This window comes from Jaculus jaculus, chromosome 14 (genome assembly GCF_020740685.1).
Source record: "Jaculus jaculus isolate mJacJac1 chromosome 14, mJacJac1.mat.Y.cur, whole genome shotgun sequence".
In the NCBI taxonomy this organism is placed as follows: Eukaryota; Metazoa; Chordata; class Mammalia; order Rodentia; family Dipodidae; genus Jaculus; species Jaculus jaculus.
In genome coordinates this window covers 25,692,523-25,704,167 of record NC_059115.1, presented here as the reverse complement: position 1 = coordinate 25,704,167, position 11,645 = coordinate 25,692,523, and the positions used below count along the sequence as shown (strand labels likewise).

Sequence of the window (11,645 nt, the reverse complement as noted above, 5' to 3'; positions counted from 1 at the left end):
GATTTGCTATCTGTAATAAGTACATCTTCTTTCTAAGAACCCTGGGGATGCCATGATCTTTAAAACAAAAGGACTTTCAGATTTGGCTAGCTGCTCACAAGACACAGGATGCTTCTCTGAGTAAAGTTCTGCTAAAGGTTTCCTATCTATGAAGCCAACATAAATCAGGAAAGCTGTGCTCGGGTCAGCTTAGCCTCAGGGTAATTATGGGAACCTGGGCAAATGTAGTCACTTCTGTGAACCTCCTCTGTCAACCAATGATCTCTAACATTCCTTTGACTTCAGACCTCTTTGAAAATGTGATGAAGTGTATAATAAACCTTCTTCATCCCCACAGAATATATGCACATACTATAGTGAAAACATACAGGAGGCTCATGCATCTCTCTAGACCATCCGTGGACCTTTTCCATCCTTTGGTTAATATCTTAGCACTCCATCTGAGGAATGTATGAAATAGACTTCTGAAAATTATTAGCGGTTGAAATGCTATCCCTACTGTAGGTTTTTGCTTCTTTAAGAGTAGAGCTAGGTGTGGTGGTGCACACCAGTAAACCCAGCATTCAGGAGGTTGAAGTTGGAGGATTGTGAGTTCGAGATGAGCCTGGACTATATAGCGACAATCTGTCTCAAGTAAAATGGAATGTGGTGTGCTCAGGTTGCAAAAACAATAAACATGTAGATTTTTACATCCATGAATTCTACTGCTTTTCTTTTTTTTGTTGTTGTTCATTTTTATATATCTATTTGAGAGAGAGAAAGAGAAAGAGGCAGCGAGAGAGAGAAAGAATGGGTACTCCAGGGCTTCCAGCCTCTGCAAATGAACTCCAGATGCATGCACCCCCTTGTGCATCTGGCTAACATGGGTCCTGGGGAATCAAGCCTCGAACCGGGGTCCTTAGGCTTCATAGGCAAGTGCTTAACTGCTAAGCCATCTCTCCAGCCCCTCTACTGCTTTTAAGAAGGAAAGAGAAAGGAAATGCTTGGGAAGAGTAGTAGCTATGTTTAAAAATAATAATGTAGGGCCAGAGAGATGACTTAGTGGTTAAGGTGCTTGCCTTCAAAGCCAAGGGACCCAGGTTTGATTCCCCAGTACCCATGTAAAGTCAAATACACAAAGTGGCACATACCTCTGGAGTTCATTTGCAGTGGCTAGAGGCCCTGGCATACCCTCCCCCCCCATATATATATGTGGGTCTCTTTCTCTCTCTTTCAAGTAACTAAAATACAAAAAAATCATAAATTTTCTGCTCATTTTAAATAAATAATTCTCAAGAATAAAGAAAAATTAATCATAGCCTCATAACTTAAATATGACCTATATTAATAGTATGTTATATGTCTTTAAGCCTGGATTTTGTATATGCACACATATTTAAAACAAACCAATCATCATGTACATATATCATGGACCCAGTTTTGATCTTATACTTTACGTGACATTGAAACATAGCTATAACATATTCTTTTTAAAAATATACTTTTATTTATTTGGGAGAGACAGAGAGAAAGATGGGCATGTCAAGGCAAATGAACTTCAGATGCATGTGCCGCATTGTATATCTGGCTTTACTTGGGTACTGGGGAACTGAATCCAGGCTAACAGGCTTTGCAAGCACCTTTAACTGCTGACCCTCTTGCCAGCCCAGCTATAATACATTCTTCTTCATTCACTACATAAATATGTTTAATTCCATCACAATATTTCAGTGACTAAACACAACACCAAAATGAACAGTTGTTAGATAGACCTGTAGACTGCTCCCAATGATTCAACACTGTAAATAATGATGTAATGAACATTTTTCTACATGAAGCTTTGTCTAGATTTCAGGTTGTTTCTTATAAAACATGTCTCATTGAAGCAATTGCTGGAATGAGAAGAAAGATATTTCCAAGGCTTTGGATAACTATAAGTTGCTTTCCAGAAGTCAAAGCAATTTATAACACCATCAGCAGGCTAAATATTTGTTAGACTACACAAAGAAAATAAAACTTTGATTTTTATTGTCTTTTACAGAATTACTTATAGAGCCCTTTAAGTCTACTTATTCTAGGGGCCAGGTGTGGTGGCACATGCCTTTAATCCCAGCACTCAGCAGTCCAAGGTAGGAGGATCACTGTGAGTTTGAGGCCACCCTGAGTCTGCATAGTGAATCCCAGGTCATCCTGAGCTACAGTGAGAACCTATCTTGAGAAAACAGACAAACAAAAAAGTCTAGTCTAACAATTTTCTTAAATTCTACTAACTAAATATTCCCAATATACATAGTATTAGGTTAAATTCTCTATCCCCAGAAGCTACTCAACATTATTATGCTTTTATTCAATACAGGTCCTTGGAGCAGAAAAAGGTAAGTGGTTTACATTGGTTTTCTTGCCCAAATGCTAAATTGTGTTTCTAGATCTGTAGAGCCAATCATTCATTTCATGAAAAGACAGTTCTGAAGCCTGGGCTATATGGGCAGCATTAATGATGATGTCATCCAGATGGAATGAAGACCACATAGGCTACTCCAGCGTCATCTGGACTCAGAAGTGTAGTTTAGGGCTGGAGAAATGGCTTAGAGGTTAAGGCACTTGCTGGCAAAGCCAAAGGACCAGGTTTGAATCCCCTGTACCCACGTAAGCCAGATGCACAAGGTGACACATGATCTGGAATTTGAAGTGTCTAGAGGCCTTGATGTGCCCATTCTCTCTATTTGCTTCTCTCTGCTTCTCTCAAATAAATAAATAAATATCTTTTTAAAGTGTAGTTTAAATCAGGAATAGGATAATGGTCTTTTATTAGCCATAGACCACTAACCAAAAGAAGCCACAATGTCACCCTCTGCCACTTTGGAAAAATATTGCTGTCCCATTCCTCTAAAAAAAAAACCCTTGGTTTTCCTCTGCCTTCAAACTCACTCACTTGCTCTCTCCCTCCCTCCCTCCCTCTCTCTCTCTCTCTCTCTCTCTCTCTCTCTCTCTCTCTCACACACACACACACACACACACAGGTGCGACATTATTTTAGATGCTGCATGCATCCCTAAGTAGCAAGATGCCGAGCAGGCAGTACTTCAGTGCCCACCTTTAAAATCCAGTTCCCATTAGTGGATAAAGATAGAATAACATTCAAAGGGCCTTCCCATAGCACAGTGAGTTAGCAAGAGACAATGTGGATTAATTAAGGAATGTTGCATCAGTATTCCAGAGACCTGTAACCAACTCTGTGAGATTTTGGCTTGGGTTGCATTTGTTCTGTGGGTCTCAGATCAGCTTTTCTCTATGTGATGAGGAAGTTAAACTTGAAAGGGGGTTTGTCTGAGTCTGTAAATTCCCAAGAAGCTCTGATAGAGGACTGAGGATTTGTTGGCAATTCTGCATAATGTGAAATAAAATGAAGGCATGGGAGCCATGCCTTTCCCTACAGCAGAGCGTAGCATACAAAGGCATTCAGGTATTGTTGCATCAGGCTTCACTAGCTATCAATGCAACAATGCGACATTGTTAAACTACAGAAGAGCAGCTGTCCTGGCTGAGTAGCTGCTGGAGACAAGAAATAATTTTGTGGGATGATTAATGGGCCAGGGACTAACTGAAACCACATTTCATGTAGCCCGGATTCTTCAAACAAAGGTGTCCGGTGTATGACCAGCTTTGTGCAGTCACAGAGCAGCAACCAAAGATAAGGCAGGACAGGGAGGGTCTGCACGCTTCCTCAGCTGCACAACTGCGCACAACAGAGAGAGTGCGCTGTGGGCGTCATTCTGCAGTGCCACCTGGTGTTCTTGGCAGTTCTAGATAGCTAGTTAAACCTACCTGTGATGATAAGGACAGAAAGAATGGGAACAGCACCATGTACTATCACTAAGTAACACTAGTGTGTAAGCTTGACACAACTTTTCAAAATGCAGCAATAGAGGAGAGAACACTGAGAAAAATGTGTTCCTGGTTGTAACCAGTTGGAAAGTGATGGTCTATATCAGAAGCTTACCTACCATACCACAGAATGGGAAAGAGAACAAAGGGGCTTGCTCAAGCACTGGGCATCCCCAGTGCCAACAGCATCCAGAGCAGTCCTTTGGTTAAACTCTTATCAGCCCAGAGGTCGCCTCTCAGAAGCCCTGCTTTAGCCACACATATTGACCTTGCATACCAAAGCATACATTACTTTCTTTATGTCTCTTATTCTGTCTGCAGAAATATAACTGGTCTGCTTGCATACTTACTTGCTGCCTCCCTTCATTTGAATGTACCCACATCTGCCTTCTTCACATTAACTCCGTATGCTGGCAGAGAGCTGGTTCCATAGACAGTATCCATCAAATACTTGTTGGAAGATACAAATAAATTATTCCATGAGTGAATGAATAGGAATAAGGCAGGAGTCTTTTACACTAATCTAATTCATCTAGAATGACCCTTAAGTATCTTCTGACGCAGTATCCTGTATTTCTGGGAAATTAATTCATGTACTCTAGACTGTAAATATTCAGTGGCCATCAGCAGCCCCTATAATAATAATCAGAGGTTACTTGGGTGAGATGATAGAAGTCCCTGTGGGATTCTGGTATCCTCAATCATTTACACTGGTCAATATAACAAAAGTAATGCCATATCTTCCAGTTTCTCATCAACAGATGAAACTAACAGCATCTCAGACAGTGCAGAACCAAAATGCTCAGGAAGGTCCACCTGCCATTACAAGGCAAGGAGCCAGGACTATCACCCTGAGTGGTTGATAGGCCATGTGCCATCTCAGACAATGACAAACAAGACTTCTGAGAGAAAACAATCTTTAACCTTTGGTTCTGAGGCCCAGTAGTAGGGCTCAAGGAAAACCTGTGAATTCCATCTGTGATTGAATCAAATCATGTTATTTCACCAATTTAAATGTGTGTGATGCATAGAAATTTAAGGAATTGAATATTAACTGAGCAAGAGGGATGCTGACAATCTGGGGAAAAGAGTTGGCTAACCAATTGGAGTTCATGACCAACCACATTAAAGTTTCTAGTCACTTTCTGAATTACTACTCACCTGATCAGGTGATTGTGACATATGTACACACACCTGAGAAGTTGAAGGAACTCATTCCTTGACCCAAGTCACTATACTCAAAGCCAAGGACCTCAAAAGCTAGGGTCATACGGCACTCACTGTCCAACTCTGGCCAATGACTCTTACCTCAGTTCACACCCTGTCTCCTCACACTCTGCTGTACAGACTTCTCAAGTGCCTTCCAGTGGCCATATGTCCCTTATGAAAAGACATTTACATATTCTAATCACCAGTCTACTTCACCTGCAGCTATGATGACTTGATTCTAATGATGCTGCCCACCAACAATAGTTCTCATGGTGTCTGCCCATCACTGATGTTAGGAGTGGAATGGAGTAGTTGTTACAAGTGAGCTATTGCACTGTTATGGTGCCTGCCTGTTGCTGACATTAGTACTAGAAGAGAGTAATTCTCAGGAGAGAACTATTGGACTGTCATGATGCCTGCTCATTGCTGATGTTAGAAGTGAAATAGAGTAGCTTTTAGGAGGGAATTATTGGACTCCCATAGTGCCTTCCCATCAGTGATGTTAGTAGTAGAATAGAGAAGTTGTTAGGAGGAAGCTATTGGAATGTCATAGTACCTGTTCATTACTGATGTTAGAAGTGTAAGAGAGTAGCTTTTAGGAGAAAACTGTTGGACTATATGATGCCTTCCCATCATTAAAATGTAATAGATGTTCACTGCGAGTGTGCCACTTTTGTAGCAGAATAGAGCAGTTTTTAGGACTCAAACTACCCGAAGCTATCACCAATGAACAATGTCACTTGGACAATATCATTGTCTTGCATAGGAAGTTTAAATCAGAGCCAGAAATATAGCAAGAGCCTATTTAATATCAGATTGTATTATGATGCTCTCAAAACCACCAGGTCATCTCCATTCCACTCTCCTGCCTCACTGTGGTGGTTTGAAGGTGAAATTTCACCCATAGCCTCATGTGTTTTGAATACTTGGTCCCCAACTAGTAGCAATTTCAGAAGGTTGTAGAGCCTTCGGGAGGTGGAGCCATGCTGGAGGAGGTGTCACTGAGCATGGACCTGCAGGTTCATCAGTCCACCCCACTTTTCAGGTTGAGCTCACTCAGATGACTTCTAGCAGACGATGTGATGGGATGTGATGTCTGATCCACCATGCTATCCCACTATGATGAAGCTTCCCTCAAAACTATAAGCTACTCCCATGAGCTGCTCTTGTTGAATGTTTTGTCCCAGTAATGAGAAGGTCACTGCAACACTGACTGTCTTCCCTTGTATTTTGTACCTCCTGTAATTGTTCTCAGTTTGTGGCCCAGGATATTGGAGCCATTGTTTAATAGCTCTTATTAGGCTGTTGGCTATTTAAATCCCAATTTGACCCTACAACCCAACGTCACACCTAAATATGCTCCTTTGAAAACTACTTTATTTTTATTTACTTATGAGGGAGAGAGAGATGGAGAGGATGGGCACACCAGGGCCTCTAGCCACTGCAAATGAACTCCAGATGCATGTGCCACCTTGTGTATTTGGCTTACGTGCATTCGGGGGAATCAAACCTGGGTCCTTAGGCTTTATAGTCAAGCACCTTAACCACTAAGCCATCTCTTCAGCCCTAACTATGCTTTCTTAATATTACTTTCAATTTTGTTGTTGTTGATTTTTCAAGGTAGGGTCTCACTCTAGCCCAGGCTGATATGAAATTAACCATGTAGTCTCAGGGTGGCCTTGAACTCATGGCGATCCTCCTACCTCTGCCTCCCAAGTACTGGGATTAAAGGAACACACCACCATGCCTAGCTTTGAAAGAATGGGCATGTCAGAGCCTCCAGACACTGCAAATGAACTGTAGACTCATATACCACCTTGTGCACCTGGCTTATATGGGTCCTGGGGAATTGAACCTGGGTTCCTGGGCTTTGCAGGCAAGCACCTTAACCACTAAGCAATCTCTCCAGCCCTAAATATACTTTCTTAATGTTACTTTCTAGTAAGAAAAAAATTTGTCATATTTTAACAAAAAGATAATTAGCTTTTCAGTCAGACTTGCACCTGCTGTAGTTAGTTGTCTGATGCGGTTTTGCCTTATTTATTTGTTTGTTTGTTTATTTACTTATTTATGAGAGTGAGCAAGAGAAAAAGAGAGAGAGATTGAAAGTATGAGCAGGCCAGGGCCTCTTCCTGCTGGAGAAAAACTCCAGACACATGCTGTGGTGATTTGAACCAGGTGTCTCTCATAAACTCCTGTGTTCTGAGTGCTAGGTATCCAGCTGGTGGCAATTTGTGGATTGGAGCCTCCTGGATGCAGTGAATTGTTGAATGTGGGCGTATAGGTGTTACAGCAAGCTTCCCCTGGCCAGTGTTTGACACACTTAAGAGCTGCTGCTGTCAGCAAGGAGGTGATGTCCAGCCTTTGCTCATGCCATTGTTTTCCCTGTCATCATGGAGCTTCTTCTTGAGTCTGTAAGCCAAAATAAATCCTTTCCTTCCACAAACTGCTTTTGGTCACGTGGTTTGTGCCAACAATGTGAAGCTAACTGCAACACATACATACTCTGTGGGTGCTGGGGAATCAAACCTGGACCAACAGGCTTTACAAACAAGCACCTTTAACTGCTGAGCCAACTCCCCAGCACTGTTTAATTTGTTAAAGTCTAATTTTTATTTTTTTTAAAGTTTTTGGGGTGATGGAAAGCTGGTTTAGTAGTTAAGGCACTTACCCACAAAGCCTAGGGACCCAGCTTCAATTCCCCAGTACCCACGTAAACCAGATGCACCAGGTAGCATGTTCCTGTCTGTCTGTCTCTTTCCCTCAAATAAATAAACAAAATACATTTTTAAAAACATTTTCTTTTTTTATATTTTTTTGTTTTTTATTTATTTATTTGAGAGTGAGATAGAGGGAAGTAAAGAGGCAGATGGTGGGGGATGGGCACGCCAAGGCTTCCAGCCACTGCAAACGAACTCCAGACCTGTGCAGCCCCTCGTGCATTTGGTTAACATGGGTCCTGGGGAATCAAGCCTCGAACCAGGGTTCTTAGGCTTCACAGGCAAGTGCTTAACCACTAAGCCATATCTCCAGCCCTTAAAAAACATTTTCTTGACAACTTCCATAATCGTACACAAGAAACCATGATGATTCCCTCCATACCCTGACTTTCCCCTTCATAAATCTACCCTCTATCATATTCCATCCTCATGTCTATTAGTCCCTCTTTTATTATGATAAGATGATGATCTTTTCCTCCTATTATGAGGGTCTTGTGTAGGTAGTACTAGGCACTGCAAGGTCTGGAAGATTGTAAGCAGTCCAACCCTTCCATTAGCTCTTACATTCTTTTTGCCACATGTTCCAAAATGGACCCTGAGCCTTGGAAGATGTAATAGAGATATATCAGTGCTGAACACTTCTCTGTCACTTCTTCTCAGAACTCAGAGCCTTTTGGGTCATCCCACAGGTCACCACCATCTGAAAAGAGAAGCTTCTTAACCAAAAGTGAGAGTCACATTAATATAAGGGTATGAACATTAAGAAAAGTACTTACAAAGAAGATTGGTGAGCATAATATATGCATTTAGCCAGACAACAGCACGCATTACTCCCCTAGGTCTCATGACTTCCCCACCATTGGCTTCTGACTAGGTTTTCGGTACTGGGCATGTATTACCTCCTGTGGAGCGGACCTCCAGTCCAATTAGAGAGTGGTTGTTTCCCCCATAACAGACATGCCACTCTTGCATCCATCCACTCATTTGTTACCTGGCTACTTGTCCCAAGTCCTCTCTTGGAGTTCTCTCCCAAAACAACCCTAAATGTTAACTTTCCTCAGGGTTCATCTGAGGTCTCCTCAGTCAAATGAAGGCCTAGACAATCTCGGGCATCTCAGTGTTACCGTCAACCATGGGGCTGGGGAGACAGCTAGCTCAGCAGGTAACAGGAGTTGCTGCACAAAAGTGAGATCATGAGGGCTCGGTCAGTCAGGAGGCGGAAGCGAGGTGCCGCGGGAAGGCTGTAGTGCGGCGGCTTGGGTACCATAGCCTGGCTGCGAGTGGTCGCCCCCTGGACCACCGAGACCTGCCAGCGGGGCCTCCCTGGAGCCGACTGCATCCCAGATGATTGTAAAGTGATGATCAGTTGCCACCAGATATAATTGAAACAGGAAATAGGAAGATGGCAGCAAATCCTTCAGGACAAGGGCCAGTGCTATTCCTAACGTAGGACTTTACAGCATCTGCTTGAGATCTTAACCATGTTTGAAGCTTGGAATCAAGCCCATTCTTCTGTATTTGATAAAAAGAGGTTTTCAAAACAAAAATAGAGTTGCAATCTTGGTAGAACTGGACAAATGCCGCGGACTGACTCTCGGGGAGATCAGGACCAAGGGAGAACAAGGGCGAAGGCTCAAGGAGAACTCGGGATTCGGCGAGGAAATGACAGACAGACACACTCTAAGTTGAATATGCTGCTGCGATTTACTGAAGTTTTCATTAAGGTTTTATACAGATTGAACAAGTGATCTCAAGAATTATTAATCTAAACAATCTTAAGTATTGTTCTATTCTATACATGCAGTATTTATCAGGCAGGAAATGTACCCATTTTCTGAGAAGCACGTCTCGCACCATTGACCACAGCATTATACGAACAGAAACTAGGGCAAAAGGTGTAAGGTGAATAACAGGTTACTTATTTCTTATACCCCAAGGACTGTCATGCCCCAAACCATCTTTTTTCCACTTATTAAATCATTTATATGATCCTCATATTCATTATAAAAGTGTTTCCATCCAAAAGACCACCAATATTTTAAGGCTGGTGTAATACTTTTCAGAAATTCCCTTCTTACTTGTTTATTGTATAAACACCAAGGCTTACACTTCCTTGCTAAGCGTTCCCATAAATGGAAGAGAATGCCATAACCTCCTTTTTCCTTCATAATTCACCCATCTATTACCGAATTTATCATATCCTCCCTCATAGGGGAGTGGAACTAAGTAGTTTCCCGCTCTAGGAGTCCACTTCGGTGGTGTCCACCATCTGCCCTTGATCAAGTACTGAACATATCCCCCAGGAAGTTTCCTGGTGGGAATGCCTAAGTTTTGCAACTCCTTTTCTGCAGAACTGTTATGCTTTTTATGAACATTACCGATCAACATTTCTACTTTCATATTCTCAGGCTCAGTATCATTCTCAAACATCATAAGCTGTTTTTGCTCTACACCATCAAACAATTGTCCTAAAGTTAATTTTTTATTCTTAGTAGAGTTATACATTCCCTCCATTGCCCTAATTATAGGAGGGGCACATTCAATGCTTAGATTGTTTCTTGTACTCTGATTGCGTACATGATTACTAGTAAGTGTTGAATTAGCTGTTCTTAGACAAACAACTAGAAGGAAGCAGAAAAGAAACAGAGCGCAGAAAACAGCCCATGGGCGCCAGCAATCAGGTCTTTGTGACTTCTTATGGGCAGCAGGAACCATTACAGTAACTGACTGCCAAGGGGTCACCAGGGGCATCCCTCCGAGGAGTGCTGGCCCTCTGTCCTCAGCTCTCTTCCAGTGTAGAGGCATCTTTGCTACACAGGCGAGGTTGCCATGGATGTAGCAGACAAAGAGAAAAGAAAATGATGCATGAAAAACCAATCTTCAACAACTCATCCTGGAGCTGGCATTGCCCTCTCCAGACCCTCTCTCAGCAAGGACTTCCGGACCACGTGGAGCAGCAGCACATTGCAGCCCAACAAGGCGGCTTTGCAGCATGCGCATGCACACTCGTCTGGATACTTCCTAACGCAAGACTCTGCATTTGGGAATCTATTCTTCCTGTGTTAACACGCCTTGACCCAGAATGAAGGAAGTATCCATCATGAAAGGGTCTTTGTGACAACAAATGTCAAAGTACTCTTAATTCAGCTCTGTACAAACTGACTTCATAATTTTGGTGAACTTAAATATTTTTTTGTTTCTGTAAAAGAGAGGTAAGTGTTAAGTGACAGTGTGCAAGGAGGAGAGCAGGGATAACCAGCACGCTGGAAGCTGTACCGTATCCTTGAAGGACTGATTAGGATGGCTGTGTCGCCATTGATTTTTGATTCTCAATCAGACAGAATTGAACAGTCCTGTGAAATCAGCCACCAGCCCCAAGCGTTGGATTGAATATATCATGTCCATAATAGCAGTCAAGAACCGTTTATTTATAGGCTGGCCATGAAGCCTGGGTTTGACCTTCAGCGCCACATAACCCAAGTATGGCCGCACACTCCTGTCATGCCCGCACTCAGGAAGCAGGAGGATCAGAAGTTGAAGGTCATTTTTAGCTACATAGTGAGTTCAAGGCCAGCCCTGGATACATGAGGCCCCGTCTTAAAAAATGTCTTTAAAGAAATGAGGATGCATCTTAATAATCCAAATGATAGGCTTAAATTACATGCATACATATTTGCAGTTTTGAAGGGCGATGCCAGTGAACTAGAGTCACAATTCCCATAAATGTTCTCTGTGAACTCATGACTAGTTCTTGTCTCAGTTTTAAGAAACCCAAAGCAAAACTAAATTACCAACCAGTCTTAAACATATTTTACAAATAAATACCATTATTAATGGTGTGCCTAAATGCTG

General features: G+C 42.2%; 1 pseudogene; it reads left to right on the top strand.

Annotated features, from left to right (window-relative positions):
* The first annotated feature begins 10,641 nt into the window (after window positions 1-10,641).
* LOC101610779 lies at window positions 10,642-10,879 on the top strand (annotated as a pseudogene).
* The last annotated feature ends 766 nt before the right edge of the window (window positions 10,880-11,645 follow it).